Source organism: Myotis brandtii, unplaced genomic scaffold, assembly GCF_000412655.1.
Source record: "Myotis brandtii unplaced genomic scaffold, ASM41265v1 scaffold987, whole genome shotgun sequence".
Classification (NCBI taxonomy): domain Eukaryota; kingdom Metazoa; phylum Chordata; class Mammalia; order Chiroptera; family Vespertilionidae; genus Myotis; species Myotis brandtii.
Genome location: NW_005372107.1, coordinates 57,073 through 74,163, shown reverse-complemented (window position 1 = coordinate 74,163; position 17,091 = coordinate 57,073). Strand labels below are relative to the sequence as shown.

Below are 17,091 nucleotides of genomic sequence, written 5' to 3'. Positions count from 1 at the left end.
CAAGATGTATGTCTTTATTATGTCTTACAACTGCATGTCAACCTAAATTATCTCAATAGAAATTTCAATGAAAAAATGGGTGAAAGCAAAAAAAGATTTGTAGTTTAGTTGATAATATTGTTTCAATGCCAATTTCCTGGTTTTAAAACCAGAAATGTACAATGGTGTGAAGGGTACTTGTGAGCACATTGTTTTTTGCAATGTCTTGTGTCTTAAAGTACTAAGAAAAGTCAAAATGGTTATATTAATATAAGACATAGTAAACTTCAGAGTAAAGAAAATTACCAATGATAAAAGGGTACATTATATAATGATATAGGATCAATTCATTAAGTGAACATAATTCTAAATGAATAAACACCTAACAATAGAATTTCAAAATAATTAAAAGAAAAAGCTGGTGAATCTGAAAGGAGAAATAGACAAATCCACAATTATATATGGAAACCTCAGTATTCTTTCAGTAATATACAGAATTGTTAGGCAGAATATCAGCAAAGATACAGAAGAACTGAACTATGCCATCAACCAATTGGATATAATTGACATTTATGTAGAATATTCCACCTGGCGACAAGGAAAATGACAACAGAACAGACATTCTTTTGAAGGACACATGTAACAGTCACCAAGATAGATCATGCTCCTGGGTCATAAACAAACCTCAATAAATTTAAAATAATTAAAATCATATAACATATTTTCAGAGCACAAGAGAATTAAACTAGAAACCAGTAACAGAAAGAAAACAGAAACATCTCTAAACATTGGAAATTAAACAAAATATTTATAAATAACCCATGGATCAAAGATGATGTTTCAAGGGAAATTAGAAAAATATTTTAAAGAAAACAGCCCTGCTGGATAGCTCAATTGGTTTGAGTGTTGTCCCCATACTCCAAGGTTGTGTGTCTAGTACATGGTCGAGACATATACAGGAGTCAACCAGTGAGTGCATGGATAGGTGGAACAACAAATGGATCTCTCTCACTCTTTCTCAATAAACAAAAAAAAATTTAAAAAGAAAATATAAGATAATAAAATTTGTGCAGTGCAGCTAAGCAGTGGCTTATAGCATTAGATGCTTCCATCAGAAATGAAGATAGGACTCAAGTCCATAAGTTTGCATTTTAGGAAAAGTCAAAAGAACAAATATCAATGAGAAAAATCAATTAAACTGAAAATTGTGTTTTGTTTTTCTCAAGAAGATCAGAACTTGATAAGTCAAAAGAACAAATATCAATGAGAAAAATCAATTAAACTGAAAACTGTGTTGTTGTTTTTCTCAAGAAGATCAATGAACTTGATAAACCTCTACCAAGAATGGCAAAGAAAAAAAGAGAAAAATAAAAATCAGGAACGAGAGAGAGGCTATCACAACAGACACTACACACATTAAAAGGATATTAAGGTAATAATATGAAAAACGCTGTACATATAAATCAACAACTTAGATGAAAGGAATCAATTCCTCCAAAACCCAAAACCAATCTTTACCTAAAATAAAACAGATTGATAAACCTCTACCAAGAATGGCAAAGAAAAAAAGAGAAAAATAAAAATCAGGAACGAGAGAGAGGCTATCACAACAGACACTACACACATTAAAAGGATATTAAGGTAATAATATGAAAAACGCTGTACATATAAATCAACAACTTAGATGAAAGGGATCAATTCCTCCAAAACCAAACACCAATCTTTACCTAAAATAAAATAGATAATCGAAATAGTCCTTAAGTATGAAATACATTGAAACCATAGTTTAAAAAACACTTCAAAACAATATGCACACTCAGATGGTTGTACTAGTAAATTCTACAAATATTTAAATAAGAAATAACACCAGTTATCTACATAATCTCTCCTTGAAAACAGGAGACACTTCCCAACTCATTATATGAAGCTAGCATTACCCTGATACCAAAATCCAAGAGTATAAAATACAAAACATAACAGATCAATATCCCTCATGAACAAAATTAGTAAGAGAAATCCAGCAATTTGTAAAAATAATAATATACCATAACCACGTACGGTTTATCTCATGAATGAAAAGCTGGCTCAGTTTTTGGAAATGAATCAGTTTAGTAATCCACTACGTCAGCGATTTTCAACCGGTGTGCCACAGAACTTTTAAATCATGCAATACCTGACTATTTAGTCAGGGACACTGACCTCTTTTCCCTCAGATTGTCAAATTAAAAAAAAAATGACAACAGCCGCTCAGTGTGAAGGAATCAAAATTACACTTATTTTTTTTGTCAGATTGGCAAAAAAAAAAAAATGTAACGTTTTTGCTGCACTGCAGAATTTTAGTAATTAGCTTTTGTGTGCCACGAAATGAAAAAGGTTGGAAACTGCTCTACTATTATTAACTGTCTAAAACAAGGGATGGCAAACTATATCTCTCCCTCTCCCTTCCTTTCTGAAAACAATAAAAATATATTTAAAAAAATAACAAAGCAGCCCCTCAGCTGCAAGTCTTGTTCAGAAGTGCCCTTATGCACCCCTTCCTCAGGAAGGACCCGCACACACATCAGAATGCACATTTCTGCTCCCAGGGCACAGGTTAGGGGACAGTCGCAACTCCTACTGAACAGATTCCCTGATGCCAGGAACAACTTGCAGAGTCTTATCCAATATCCCTTGGTAGAGGAGAGAAGAAGTGAGCCATAGGCAGCCTTCCCACATTCTTTCTTAGAGATATTGAATGAAGGGAGAAGGTAAGTATTTAACCCCCCAACTCTCCTAAAAGAAAGAGGGAGAAGAAGCTAGGGATTAAACACAGCACATCAATTACCTCTTGAATTGAAACTCAGAATTTTCTCTCATCCTAGTACTTATTTTTTTTTAACCAAAGACCAATAAATATTGGATGTGAATTCTCATAAAAATAATTTCAAAAAGTTATTAAAATCAATAAGAAAATTTAAAATGATGGCCAGATGCAAAGTAAGTATATAAAAGATAATAAACAGGAAGAAAATATAATGGAAGTAAAAGGCCATTTATAATAACACTAGAGGCCTGATGCATGAAATTTGTGCAAGAGTAGGCCTTCCTTCCCCCGACTGCTGGCACTGGCTTCCCTCCAGCACCTGGGACCCGGGCTTCCCTTGCAGCCCCGGCTTCCTCCAGAAGGACATCTGGTCTAATTAGCATATTACGTTTTTATTATTATAGATTGAAAATGTAATACACCTCTAAATAAATTCACCAAAGAGGAGTGATGTATGAGAAGAAAACTGCGAGTATCTTGAAACAGTAAAACAAAAATATGAATAAATGGAGATATCTACCATGTTTCTGAATGTAATAAGTAAATGCTGTAAATCTGTCATTTCTTCCCAAATAAATTTATAAATTTAATGAAAATAAAGTAATAATATCAGAATTATACCTATCCAAATGTTCAGTAATTGGAGAGTAGTTAAGTGAATTATCATATGTCCAAATTATAGAATAACATACAAATATTAAAAATCATGTTTTAAAATATATTTGATGAGTTGGAAAATGAGTTAATGCTAACACTATAATGCTGTTTAATTTTATTTTTCCAAAATGAAAACTTACATAATTGTTTCCAAACTTATTTTGTAATTAAGAAAATACAGGAAGGAGCATGAGCAGACTGTTGAACCTCAGCAGGAAGGTGGGTGGGAAGAGAACAACCAATGAACTTGTATGCATATATGCATAAGCCGTGGACACAGACAATGGCGTGGTAAGGGCCTTGGGAGGGGGGAGAGGATGGGATCGGGCTGGAGTACGTAAATGGGGGGAAAAGGAGGATCTGTGTAATACTTTCAACAATAAAGATTTTATGTAAAAAAAACACCTTAAAAATAAAATATTGTTTATGTCTATCAGTGGTATTGTTTGTATTAGTGCTTTAAATTATTTTGCTTGTTTAAAACTCTCAGAAAAATTTTAAGTCAAGTTTACTCTGAAAATAATTTTTTAAGAACCTTCAAAAATGCTGATACATTAAAATGGCAAATCACAACTCACAGTAACGCTATAAATACTTGTGTTTGCATATGATATAATTAGGAAAAAATGCCAAGTCTGTACGTGTCTGAAAGGGACAATGGAGGTTCAGAAACAACTGCTTTTGAAGTATTTGGAAAAGGGGATGTTCTAAGGTTAACAGGACATTGGTTCTTTAAATAAATTTCCTATTAGTGGGTTGGAATGAGAAAATGTGGAAATCAACTCAACCGGAAGGGAAGAGGGGAGAGAATCACAGAAGAATTGATCCAGATTCACTTTCAGCCAGGCCTCCGTCCTCACCCACCTGTGCTGTTTTAAATCAGGCACACCAATAAATCCTCTTTTTGTTTCTGCTTGTTTGACTTGGTTTTCTATTTCTTACAATTGAAACTATCCTGGTATAAACAACCCTGAGCTCTAGCAGGCCACCCTATTGTCTCCTAATGACAAAGCTGAGCATCATTGGCCCTGGGTTTCTGATGGTGACATAAAACTTGACTTATGGCCAAAATCGCGTTAGGTCGCACCGTAGGAACGGATCTCTGATGTAACCCGAGGACCTACTGTAGTTATTCTATTTGTAATAGGTATTCTTCTCCATCAAGTTAGACATTTCCAGGCACCTTCTACTTGTTAGGCAGTGGTTTGAGGTCATGGTCATTTAGCAGGAAATAAACTTCCTGACCCCATAGAGCAGTGGTTCTCAACCTTCCTAATGCCGCGACCCTTTAATACAGTTCCTCATGTTGTGGTGACGCCCAATTTCATTGTTACAAATTGAACGTAATGAAAGCATAGTGATTAATCACAAAAACAATATGTGATTATATATGTGTTTTCCGATGGTCTTAGGCGACCCCTGTGAAAGGGTCGTTTGACCCCCAAAGGGGTCGTGACCCACAGGTTGAGAACCGCTGCCATAGAGCTTACGCTCTCATGGACATGGATTTCCATCATTTTACCTTTGCTAAGGTCCTGCTCTTTATTTTTAAGGCCTCCATCCTATATAGATTTTAGTGAAAGTGGAGGTTCTGACAAACAAACAGTATCACTCTTATAGGGTTTCTCTGGGGTGCATTCTCTTAAGAACTGACATTTTAAGCTCTGCTAGAATACTGACCACATTCATGTAACAAAGAGGTTTCTTCCAATGCGATGCAGATGACTGTAAAAAAAAACAACCCAAATCATGCCTGAATTCTTAAAACAAAACTTTCTATATCTAATCTCTGCAGTGTAGGTTATCTGATGGAAGTCCGAAGTCTAAGTTCTGAAGAACACTGTTATCACACTCATCACTTGTAGTGGACATACCTCCATTATATATACTATGATGAACCTGAAGACTTGAGGTCTGACTGGAGCCTGACCCACACACAGCACATTTGCAGGATTTTTTTCCATTGTGCACTTGTTGATGTTCCTGAAGACGTGAACTGTGACTAAAGCCTGTCCCACATGTCTCATATTTCCATGGCTTCTTCCCACTGTGAACTCGCTGATGAACTTGAAGACTTTGAGTTCTGACTGAAGATCTTCCACACATAGCACATTTGTAGGGTTTTGCTCCTGTGTGGATCCTCTGATGAACAAGAAGACATGAGCTCTTCATAAAGCCTTCTCACACTCTTCACATTAGTAGGACTTCTTGGCAGTGTGGACTCGCTCATGGTCTTGAAGATGTAACCTCCAACTGAAGCTCTTTCCACACAGCACATTTGTAGGATTTGTCTCCTCTATGGACTCGCTGATGGGCTTGAAGATGTGAACTCCGCCTGAAGCTCTTCCCACACACAGAACATTTATAGGGTTTCTCTCCTGTGTGGACTCGCTCATGGTCTTGAAGATGTGAGCTCCAACTGAAGCTCTTCCCACACACAGCACATTTGTAGGGTTTCTCCCTAGTGTGGACGCGCTGATGAGCTTGGAGGCTTGAGATTCGACTGAAGCTCTTCCCACACACAGCACAATTGAAGGGTTTCTCTCCTGTGTGGATCCTCTGGTGAACATGAAGACACGAGCTCCACATGAAGCCTTTCCCACACTCATCACATTTGTAGGTTTTCTCACCAGTGTGCACACGCTGATGGTACTGAAGCTGTGAGTTCCAACTGAAGCTGTTCCCACACATACCACATTGGTAGGGTTTCTCTCCAGTGTGGATTCGCTGATGAACTTGGAGATTTGAACTCCGACTGAAGCTCTTATCACACACAGAACATTTGTAGGGTTTCTCTCCAGTGTGAACTCGCTGATGGGCTTGAAGATGTGCACTCCGACTGAAGCTCTTACCACACACAGCACATTTGTACAGTGCGTCTCCTGTGTGGACTCGCTGATGGTCTTGAAGAAGTGAACTCTGACTGAAGCCCTTCCCACATACAGCACATTTGTAGGGTTTTTCTCCTGTGTGGATTCGTTGGTGAGATTGAAGAGTTGAGGTATGACTGAAGCTCTTACCACACACAGCACAGTTGTAGGGTTTCTCTCCAGTGTGTACTCGCTGATGGACTTGAAGTTGTGAACTCCGACTGAAGCACTTACCACACACAGCACATTTGTAGGGTGTGTCTCCTGTGTGGACTCGCTCATGGGCTTGAAGATATGAACTCCGACTTAAGCCCTTCCCACAAACACCACATTTGTAGGGTTTCTCTCCTGTGTGGATTCTCCGATGAACATGAAGACATGAGCTCCACATGAAGCCTTTACCACACTCTTCACATTTGTAGGGTTTCTCTCCTGTGTTGACTCTCTGATAGATTTGCAAATGTGAGTTTTGACTAAAGTCCTCACCACATTCATCATTCCTATTGCATTTCTCTTCTGTGGGAACACTTTGATGAGTGCAAAGCATTGAACTATAACTGACACCCTCCCCGCACTCACTACAAATATGGGGTTTTGCTCCTAGGTGCAACTGCTGATGAACTTCAAGACTGGAACCAAGGCCTTTTCTATTCTCATCAGAGGTTTGCTTTCCTGAGTTGATTACACTATGGTGGAATGATTTCTTCATGAAGTCTTTCCCACAATTCTTGTGGCTACAGGACTTCACGCCTTTCTGTACATCCTGACCATCATCGTGGTCATGAGAGGTCCTTCTCATAACACAACGATCACACTTGTACAGTTTACATCTTCCATCAATCTGCTGACACCTGCTCTGATAATTCTGTGACTCTCTGAGATACATTTTCTTCCAGAAATTCCTGTTGGTCTTAATTGGAAACTCTTGAGTTTTTATACCATTAGAACTTTTAACTTTCCCTGGAAACTTAATTGTACAGTTCTCATCTTCAGAAACTTGAGGAGTTTCTCCAGCCCACAACTGAAAGGAGGAATCACCTTGTTTGGGCAAATCAGACGTCTTGCCTTGAAGATTTTTTATCAAGTCTTGATTTCTCGTTAACTTACTTATAAGTTGTTCCCATATTTGCCAGCACACAAGGTCTTCATGGAAAAGATACCCTAATCCAACTTCTTGAAGAGTTTCTATCTCATTTTGATTCCAGTGTCCTGGAAGGATAGAGAACTCAGAAATGAAAATGAAGACAAATGAACGTCTGTTCAGAGATAAAAATATTTCTCAGGTTAACTACTTTGGGAGACCCTGGACTTTGTCATTGGCTTTTTCATACCTATGAAAACAACGATGTGATGAATAGGCACCTAACTGCTAGGTGTTAAGGAGAATTGTTTGGAACTGTACCAAGACTTACATATGAAGTCAAAATGAGAAATATGTGGCTACAGACCAGGGGATTTTCTCAGCAAAAGGGAAAATATATAATATTCAACTGGGGGACATTATAACTGGAAAAAGCTAGAAAATTCATTCCCATAACTGACACATCTTATGCGAGTAAAAATCCTATGATATTGTTGTCACTTAATTTGGCTAAATTTGATGATAAATGTAAATGGCTACCATTATCTTCTAGGTTTTGTATATACGAGAAGGTGTTGTGATAGCTAGCATACGGGATGGTTCCCAATGATCCTGCCTCCTGACATCCATCTCCTATCAAATCCTTTCCCACATATATCAGGATTGGCCTGTGAAGGCAATAGGATATGGCAGAAGTGAAAGTACATCACTTCCGAGGTTAGTTCATAGAAGACTTTGTGGTTTCTGCTTTCCACTCTCTTAGGTGTAAGTAGTTGGGGGAAACCAGCTGCCATGTTTGAGGACACTCAGGAGCTCAAGGGAGAGGCCCACTGGCAAGGAACTGAGACCTTCTGTCAACAACCATGTAAATGAGTCCATCTGGGAACTGAATACTTCAGTCCCATTAAGCCTTCAAAGGCCGGAAGCTCTGCTGGACTCCTTGACAGCAACTTTATGAGATCCTGACCCTTGTCATCCAACTATGCTGCCACCAGATTCCTGACTCACAGAAGTATAAATAAATGCTTGTTGTTGTAAGCTGCTAAGTTTAAGAGTAGTTTGTGATACAGGTATAAGTAGCTAATACAAGTACCATAAAAATTATAATTAGGTTACAAATTCATCAGAAGAGGAGTAACATTCTGAGATAATCATTTTGCCACACTGTTTTTTCCTCCACTTGTGAGCTGTCTCCAGGAGGAGTGAAAACAATGAGATCCACCTAGCACCATTCTCAGTGAGCTTTTGTTTATAAGAATCCTTAAGGGAGAAGAAACCCTTTAGTTTGTGTACCTGTGGAGTGAAAATAGACCTCTGTTAGGACATTCTTCATGGATGGAGCAGGGCAACTAGATGAACAAAATCATGGGATATTTTGATGTTGCCAAGAAGAACTTTTTAAAAAATATATATTTTTATTGATTTCAGAGAGGTAGGGAGAGGGAAAGAGAGATAGAAACATCAATGATGAGAGAGAACCACTGATTGGCTGACTCCTGCATGCCCCCTACTGGGGATCAAGGACCCGGGCATGTGCCCCTGACTGGAATCGAACCTGGGATCCTTCAGTCCGCAGGCCAACGCTCTATCCACTGAGCCAAACCGGCCAGGGCCAAAAAGAACTTTGAATAAGGGAGATGGAGTTGAATATGCTATAAGTTTTGTTCAGCTTCCTGAGAGGTGTATCAATTTGTCACAATTCATCAAATTGAGTGCTTAGGTGTGCATATGGAAATGTTACTTCAATAAAAAAAGTTAAACAAATAAGAAGTAATTTCAGTCCCTGAAAATTCATGGAGGTATAAGGTTATAATCTATGCAGTTTTCTGTTTATATTTCAATAAAATGTTAGCCCCAAATTTAAAAATAATAGTAAAGATTTGTTCAAGAAGGCAAAGCAGCCCTGGTTGGGTAGCTCAGTTGGTGGGTTTGAATCCTGGTGAGGACACATACAAGAATCAACCACTGAATGCCTAAACAAGGGGAACAGAAAATCAATGGTTTTCTCTCTTTCTTACTCTCTCTCTCTCTCTCTTTCTCTCTCTCTCCTTCTGCTCTTTCTAAAATCAATCCTATATAATAAAAGCCTAATATGCTTAAGTGTCTGGTCGTCTGTTCAACCAGTCAAAGCATAATATGCTAATGATATGCTAAGGCCACTCAACCGCTTGCTATGATGTACATTGACCACTGGGGGATAGACAGTCAACTGATCGACCAGTCACTATGACATGCACTGACCACCAGGGGCAGATGCTCCGACCAGTAGGTTAGCTTGCTGCTGGGGTCCGGCCGATCAGGACTGAGTGAGACAGGCTGGACATGCCCTGGGGCCCTCCTGTGGTCCTTCTCTGGCTGGCCAACCTCCCGCGTCCCTCCCCAGCCCTGGTCATGCACTGGTGGGGTCCCTTGGCCTGGCCTGCGCCCTCTCGCAATCCGGGACCCTTCGGGGGATGTCAGAGAGCCAGTTTTGGCCCGATCCCGCAGGCCAGGCGAGGGACCCCACTGATGCACAAATTTGTACACCAGGCCTCTAGTCAATCAATAAATAAGAATTTTCTTCCTTTAAAAAAAATTTAAAAAAAAATTTTTTTAAGGCAAAGCAGCTGGGAAGTTACCTGGTAAGAAATAAACAGACAGCAGTCGTAACTGGGATGGTAATTCCAAGGCAGGTATGTACAGAAAAATACGAGAGCGAGTCAAATGGAGACTGCATCACACTTCCTGCCTGTGACACCGTCACCCAGCATGAAGACACAAGAACAGAAAAGATAAAAGGACTGAGAAGACACTTCCCCACTACTCACCACAGGCAAGGCTTCGTCTACCAGAAAAGAAACTAGAATTTCCAGGTGTTTTTTTTGTTTGTTTGTCTGATTTACTTTAGAAGGAAGTGAAGAAATGAAGGTGAGGGAAGGAGGAGAGAGGATGGTAGGCAGGGAGGATGTTACTGGGCAAATGGATGGGCCACTGCTCACAATGATCAGACTTTCCTGATTTACTCACAATTTTGGTTTCATTATCTGAGGTTCCGACAAGGAGCTATGCTGTCTTTATTCTATTTTGTTCAATACAATAAAGATGTAACTAAACAACTGATTTTAAACCAAGATGTCACTACTGCAATTTGTAAAAAATAGGAAAGGTATAGCTATAGCCGGTTTGGCTCAATGGATAGAGCATCGACCTGCGGACTGAAGGGTCCCAGGTTCTATTCCAGCCAAGGGCACATGCCCGGGTTGCGGGCTCAATCCCCAGTGTGGGGTGTGCAGGAGGCAGCAAATCAATGATTCTCTCTCATCACTGATGTTTCTATCTCTCTCTCCCTCTCCCTTCCTCTCTGAAATCAATAAAAATATATTTTAAAAAATAGGAAAGGTACAGACAGGCTATCTCACAGGACTTAGGAAACTGAGATCCCAAGTTTGGGGACACATTTCAAGAGTCCCAAAGTCTTAAACATTTGAAATCAAAATACTCCTGGGAGCTGACATTCAGTGTCAGAGGGCGCCTGTCCTCACCCACTGAGACCAGGTTCCGGAAGTTCTCCAGCATCACGTCTCGGTACAGCTTCCTCTGGGACGGGTCCAGCAGCGCCAGCTCCTCCTCCGTGAAGACCACAGCCACGTCCTGGAACGTCACCGCCTCCTACAACACCGAACACAGGAAACCTCAACTTTATGACCAATGGGCAGGGGGAGAGGTCAGCACTGAGGGGCAGAGGGGATGGGGGGAAGTTGTCCTGGCTTCTGCCGGCCCCGAGTCTACTTTAAGGACCTTCCCCCTCTTCTCAACCCAGCATGTCAATTTCATACACTAATTTTCCACAGTCCCATCCAAAGTGTGTGCAATTAACAAACAATCCCTGTTCATTTCACTTGGTGTCATCTGTGAGTATTTCTACGGGAAGCCCCTTGAACTGTAAGTCTTGACTCATGAAATAGTACATTTCATACAGTGATTAATACTACTCAATTGTTCCGAAATGTTAGGTCAATTTACTCCCAACCGGGTCTGACAGCCTTTCTCTCTCCTTTCTCACTCACATATCCACTAAGCCTGGGTTGTGTCACTTGGTTACAACCTGACCAACCAACAGGTCACCCTTCCTGAGGAGCAATGAAATTGGCCCTCCGGCCCTAACCGGTTTGGCTCAGTAGATAGAGGGTTGGCCTGCAGACTCAAGGGTCCCAGGTTCGATTCTGGTCAAGGGCATGTACCTTGCTTGAGGGCACATCTCCAGTAGGGAGTGTGCAAGAGGCAGCTGATCAATGTTTCTCTCTCATTGATGTTTCTAACTCTCTATCCCTCTCCCTTCCTCTCTGTAAAAATCAATAACATATATTTTAAAAAAAAACTGGTCCTCCGTACTCTGAAGGCATATGCCACCTACCTGTGACTCTACTGATGGCAGCATTCAAAGGGACCGTGCTCATGCCAGAACACCTCAGTTTAAATCCCAACGCGTGCCCCTCCCAGGCTGCATGACTTCAGACGGACAAATGCCTGAATCTATTTCCTCATCTGTACGATGGTGCTCATACCAGAGGTACAGGGTGGCCCATAAGTCACGTTACTGTTTAAAAAGGCCATAACTTTTGGGCAGCAATTTAAAAAGATTTGTTTCAAATTTTTAAAAATGTGTTTTGTGGAAATCTATTATGGAAAAATTCACGATGGAACAACGCGTAAAAATCACTGAATTTTATTCCGGAAATCAGCGCTCCATTGTTCTAACACAGAGAGCAAGCACGCACTATTTCCATGTCAGGAGTCCACCCACAACGTCAGCCATACATCACTTTGCTCAACGTTTGCAGCAGCAGGCGTCTGTTAGTGATCTCCGCAAGCCAGCAGGTCATGCTTGGTACCTAACACAACAGGATTTCGTGCGGCAGTGCCTTCAGGAAGAACCAAGAACGTCCACTCGAAGACGTTCTGGCGAACTTGGAGTCTCACAGACTTTGCTGCAGCACATGCAAACAAATCTACACATGGACCGCCCTGCCGGTGTGGCTCCGTGGTTGAGCACAGACCTATGAACCAAGAGGTCACTGGTTCGATTCCTGGTTGGTGCTCTTTGAAACGACTTTTTAAAAACCTTAAATCAGTTTTTTGTTTTTCCCTCCCTGGCTGCTTGAAGATTAACTTTCATCATGAATGACACAGTAACTATCTGGACCAGGAAGTTCATGACCAACAGACTACTTCAGCGGAAGCAAATGGTCATTGAAGTCCTTCACCCAGGGAAGGCAACAGTACCCAGGACAGAAATTCGGGAAAAACTAGCCAAAATGGGTAAGACCACACCTGATGTCATCTTTGTGTTTGGATTCAAAATCCACTTTGGTGGTGGCAAGACCACTGGCTTTGGCATGATTTTTGACTCCTTGGATTACACAGAGAAAAACGAACCCAAACACAGACTTGCAAGACACGGCCTATGTGAGAAGAAGAAGACCTCAAGAAAACAGAGACAGGAACGCAAGAACAGAACGAAGAAAGTCAGGGGGACTGCCAAGGCCAAAGCTGGTGCTGGCAGAAAGGAGTCAAGATTCCTGTGACTTTATCTGTGGTCATTGTGCAGGTTTTTCATGAGAGGATTAATAAACTAAACTTTTATGTGAAAAAACCCCACAAAAACCTTAAACCACATAAATACATCGATAGAGGAAACTTTTAAAGAAACATTAATTACTGAAATATACTTTTATGTGAAAAAACCCCACAAAAACCTTAAACCACATAAATACATCGATAGAGGAAACTTTTAAAGAAACATTAATTTACTGAAATATGATGTAGTCATTTAAAATGCAAGGGAGAGAGACTTCTGATTCTGGCTAGAACAGGGGAACTGGTACTGAACATTCCCTCTTATCACAAGTAATTGCTGCTAGTATTAGTGGAGAGAAATGGTGCGCCTGCGCATAAGGTTCGTAAGGGAAATGAATGCAACACGATTATAGTAATTAGTCATTAACACACGTTGTAGTTCGTTATTAATAATTATGTGCAACAGGATATTGTAAAAATTAAGTTACAAAAATTTTATTAAAACGTTTCTTAAATACTGTTATATTGGCTGGGCCGCAAAAATATTCGTTGTGGGCTGCGAGTTTGACATGCTTACTGTACACGGTTAGTACTTCTATCCTAAACTGTTCTAGCAGTCCCAGCCATGCAATAAGAGAAGAAAAAGAAGTCAACACAATGGGAATGGGGATGGGGATGGGAATGGAAGGACAAATCTTTACTTACCATCAATGCAGAAAAATCTGTGACATACAAAATGTAACTAGAACTAACAGGCAAATTTAGTAAAGTCAAGATACAAATATCAATTAAATAGAAACTGAATTTCAAAAACAATATCACTTAGAATAGCGCATCCAAACATCACTTAGGGATGAATGTAACAAAATATGTATAAGAAATCTATACATTCTAAACCATAAAACGTGGCAGAGAAAGGAAATAAGACTCAAGTAAATGAAAAAAGTGGTAAATGAAAGATCTAAATGTTCATGGGTCAGAGGGACTTGTATTCAAAATCTAAAAAAAAAAAAATAGTATAATTAATAGTAAGAACACAACTTAATTTAAATATTGAACAGGAGAGCTGAACAAACAATTCCAAAAGAGGATATACAAATGGTCAAAAAGAAGACAAGATGTTCAAAATCCTCAGGCATCAGGGAAATGCAAATGAAAATTGCACTGATAAAAAAAAAAAGCAAGAGCCCTGACCAGTTTGGCTCAGTGGCTAGAGCGTTGGCCTGTGGACTGAAGAGTCCCGGGTTTGATTCCAGTCAAGGGCATGTACCTTGGTTGCGGGCACATCCCCAGTGGGGGGTGTGCAGGAGGCAGCTGATTGATGTTTCTCTCTCATCGATGTTTCTAACTCTCTATCCCTCTCCCTTCCTTTCTGTAAAAAATAAATACAATAAAATTTTTTTTAAAAAAAGGAAGAAAATCACCCGGATATACCACTATACGTCTGCCATTACAACAGCTAAATTAAAAGGTGGAAAATATCTAACACTGGAAATGATGTGGAGGCAACTAGAACTCTCACATGTTGCTGGTGAGAACGTGAAATATACAACCAGAGTGGAGACTGATTTGGCAGTTTCTTAAAAAGCTAAGCATATGACCCAGAGATTCGCCTGCTAATTATTTATCAAAAAAAGAAAGAAAACCAGTGTTCATCCAAAAGTCTAGTACACAAGTCCTCATAGAACTTGATTAACAACTAGGAGCCCAGCACGCGAAATCACAAGGCCCACCCACCCGCTGCCCTGCCTTGACACCTAAACCTCTCCACGCAGAGCTCCAGCGGGCCTGACCCAGCACCCCCCCACCAACCCCTCTGGCCTTCCCTGGCCCCTTCAAGCCCCACCCTCAGTCCCTCGAGTTGCCTTGGGCTGGTCCCATCTTCTCCAGGCGCCTCCCCGCTTCCAGAGCAAGGCAGCGGCTCTGCCCTGTCATGGAGCCGGAGGAGAGCGTGGAAACCTCCCGCCTGCTGCGCTGTGCTCCTTCCTCAGGCAGGTGAGCAGCGGGGTGCTCTGAGTGCAAGCAGTGGGTGGTGAAGGTCTGGTGAGGGGGGCGCTACAGGCTCTCATCCCCCCCGTCCCGAGCATGGACCTCCTCCAGGCACCTTCCCGCTTCCACCCCCGTCTCCGGGAGCAACGTCCCGCCTGCACGCGCAGGCAGCCTCCTCCTTAGTGGTCATGACTGTGACACCATTAGGACCAATTAGCATATGACATCTTTATATAGATAGATAGATAGATAGATAGCCAAAAACTAAGAACAGGTGATTGGATAACCAAATTGTGGTATATACCCATACAATGTAATACTATGCAGCAATAAAAACTATTGATATGTGTTCAAAACCATAATGATGAACAAATGAAACAAGACATGCTGTATAATTCCATTTATATGAACTTTAGGAAAGATTAATCTGTCGTGACATAAAGTTAATCAGTGTTGTCTACAGCCAGGGGTGTGGCAAGGGGCACGAGGGAACCTTTCGTGGTGATGAAATATGTAAAGAGCTCCTTCATTTAACAATAAAAATTAGAAGCCCATTTTTAAATTATATTTCGTTTTTTAAAAGCCGATGCAAAAGTGTTATAAATAAAAATAAAATTTTTTCAGAGGCACAGTGGAGTGTATGGTATGCTTGTTTGTAGCTTCTGAAGTTCACACACAAAAAATAGAAACCTTCTGAAACGAGTATATAAAAGAATGCCGAATCACAAAAAACTCAAGTGATAACATTAAGTGAAAACATAAGATTGAAAATTGTTCATATACACTGGCTGTAATTATATCAAATACAGCCTAGGGGAAAACAGCTGGCGTAGCAGTGTAGTAATGTGGCTTTTAATTTTTTATATTTTATATTTTATTGATTTTTTACAGAGAGGAAGGGAGAGAGATAGAGAGTTAGAAACATTGATGGGAGAGAATCATCAATCAGCTGCCTCCTGCACACCTCCTACTAGGGATGTGCCCACAACCCAGGTACATGCCCTTGACCGGAATCGAACCTGGGACCTTTCAGCTGCAGGCCGATACTCTATCCACTGAGCCAAACCGGTTAGGGCAAGTAATGTGGCTTTTAAAACGTTTTTTTATATCTATGAATCTCTGCACCAGTATTTGTGAAATGAAGATGGTAAAATAAAACCAAAACCAAAACAGAACCAATATAAAAGGCCAGCTAGTCACTGGCACATAACAAACAAACACCTGTCTTATCCTTCCCAAGGAAGAGAAAGATGCTGTGTCTAACCTTTGAGAAGAGATTTTAAGAGATGAAAATCAAAACTCAACTCACCTGGAAGTTGGCCATTTTCTCCTGCTCCTTCTGGAGAAGCACAGAACCCTGGAAGGCAGAAGTGGCAAAGGAGAAAGAAGCCATGAGACACAGGCCCTGGCACATATGGCTGCTCTGTGTGAGTTTTAAAAAGTGACCCCCTCCTTCGGCCCATAGCAGTAGCCTCTCAGCCAGGGGCCCTAGTGCAGCGAACTACCTGCCCGGCTCCAAGCAGTAAGGCTAATAGCACAGAGTAAAGGGTCATTGCTCTCATCCTGGGGACCGTGGGAAATGAAAGGCCCTGGAATGTACTGGCCATGACCACAGAGTAAAACTCAGAGGCCAACAGGTCTGGGTGGGGCATATCGCCAGGACCCCACTAATGATCCTTCTGACCCACTAGCCCTTTGTGCCTATTCCACATCTATCAGGTGGGGATCGTACCACTGTCTAGCTCACAGCTTTGTCAATACATTCAAATACGCATGCAATGCCTGAGAGCTACTCATGTTCATGGGCCTTCCTACTTCCGGCAGAAGGACTGTGGCGGGAATGAGAGCAATACATCCGCTTCTCAAAGCCTGGAAGCAGTACCCTTTATAACGTCCAATTCCTTGCTCTGCCTCTTCATTTTGCTGCACTCTCCTGCTCTGCTCAGTAAAGGAGCTTTGCAAGGAGACCTGACATTTCACAGTATTTAGTGAGAGAAAGCAAGTGGGGTCTGGGGCGCCTGGCTAGCGAGCCACCTGCCCACCACCTGCCTGCTGTCTGCCAGCCACTCTGAGAAGCCCTCCATCACCTGGGCACGTTGGGGGATAATTAGAGGGTAAACAACCGTTTTGCCTATGACAGTGGTTCTCAACCTTGG

General features: G+C 41.0%; 2 pseudogenes; one reads left to right on the top strand and one right to left on the bottom strand.

Moving 5' to 3' along the window:
- LOC102241034 lies at positions 1-16,371 on the bottom strand (annotated as a pseudogene).
- On the top strand, positions 12,508-12,954 carry LOC106724811 (annotated as a pseudogene).
- Positions 16,372-17,091: the final 720 nt, after the last annotated feature.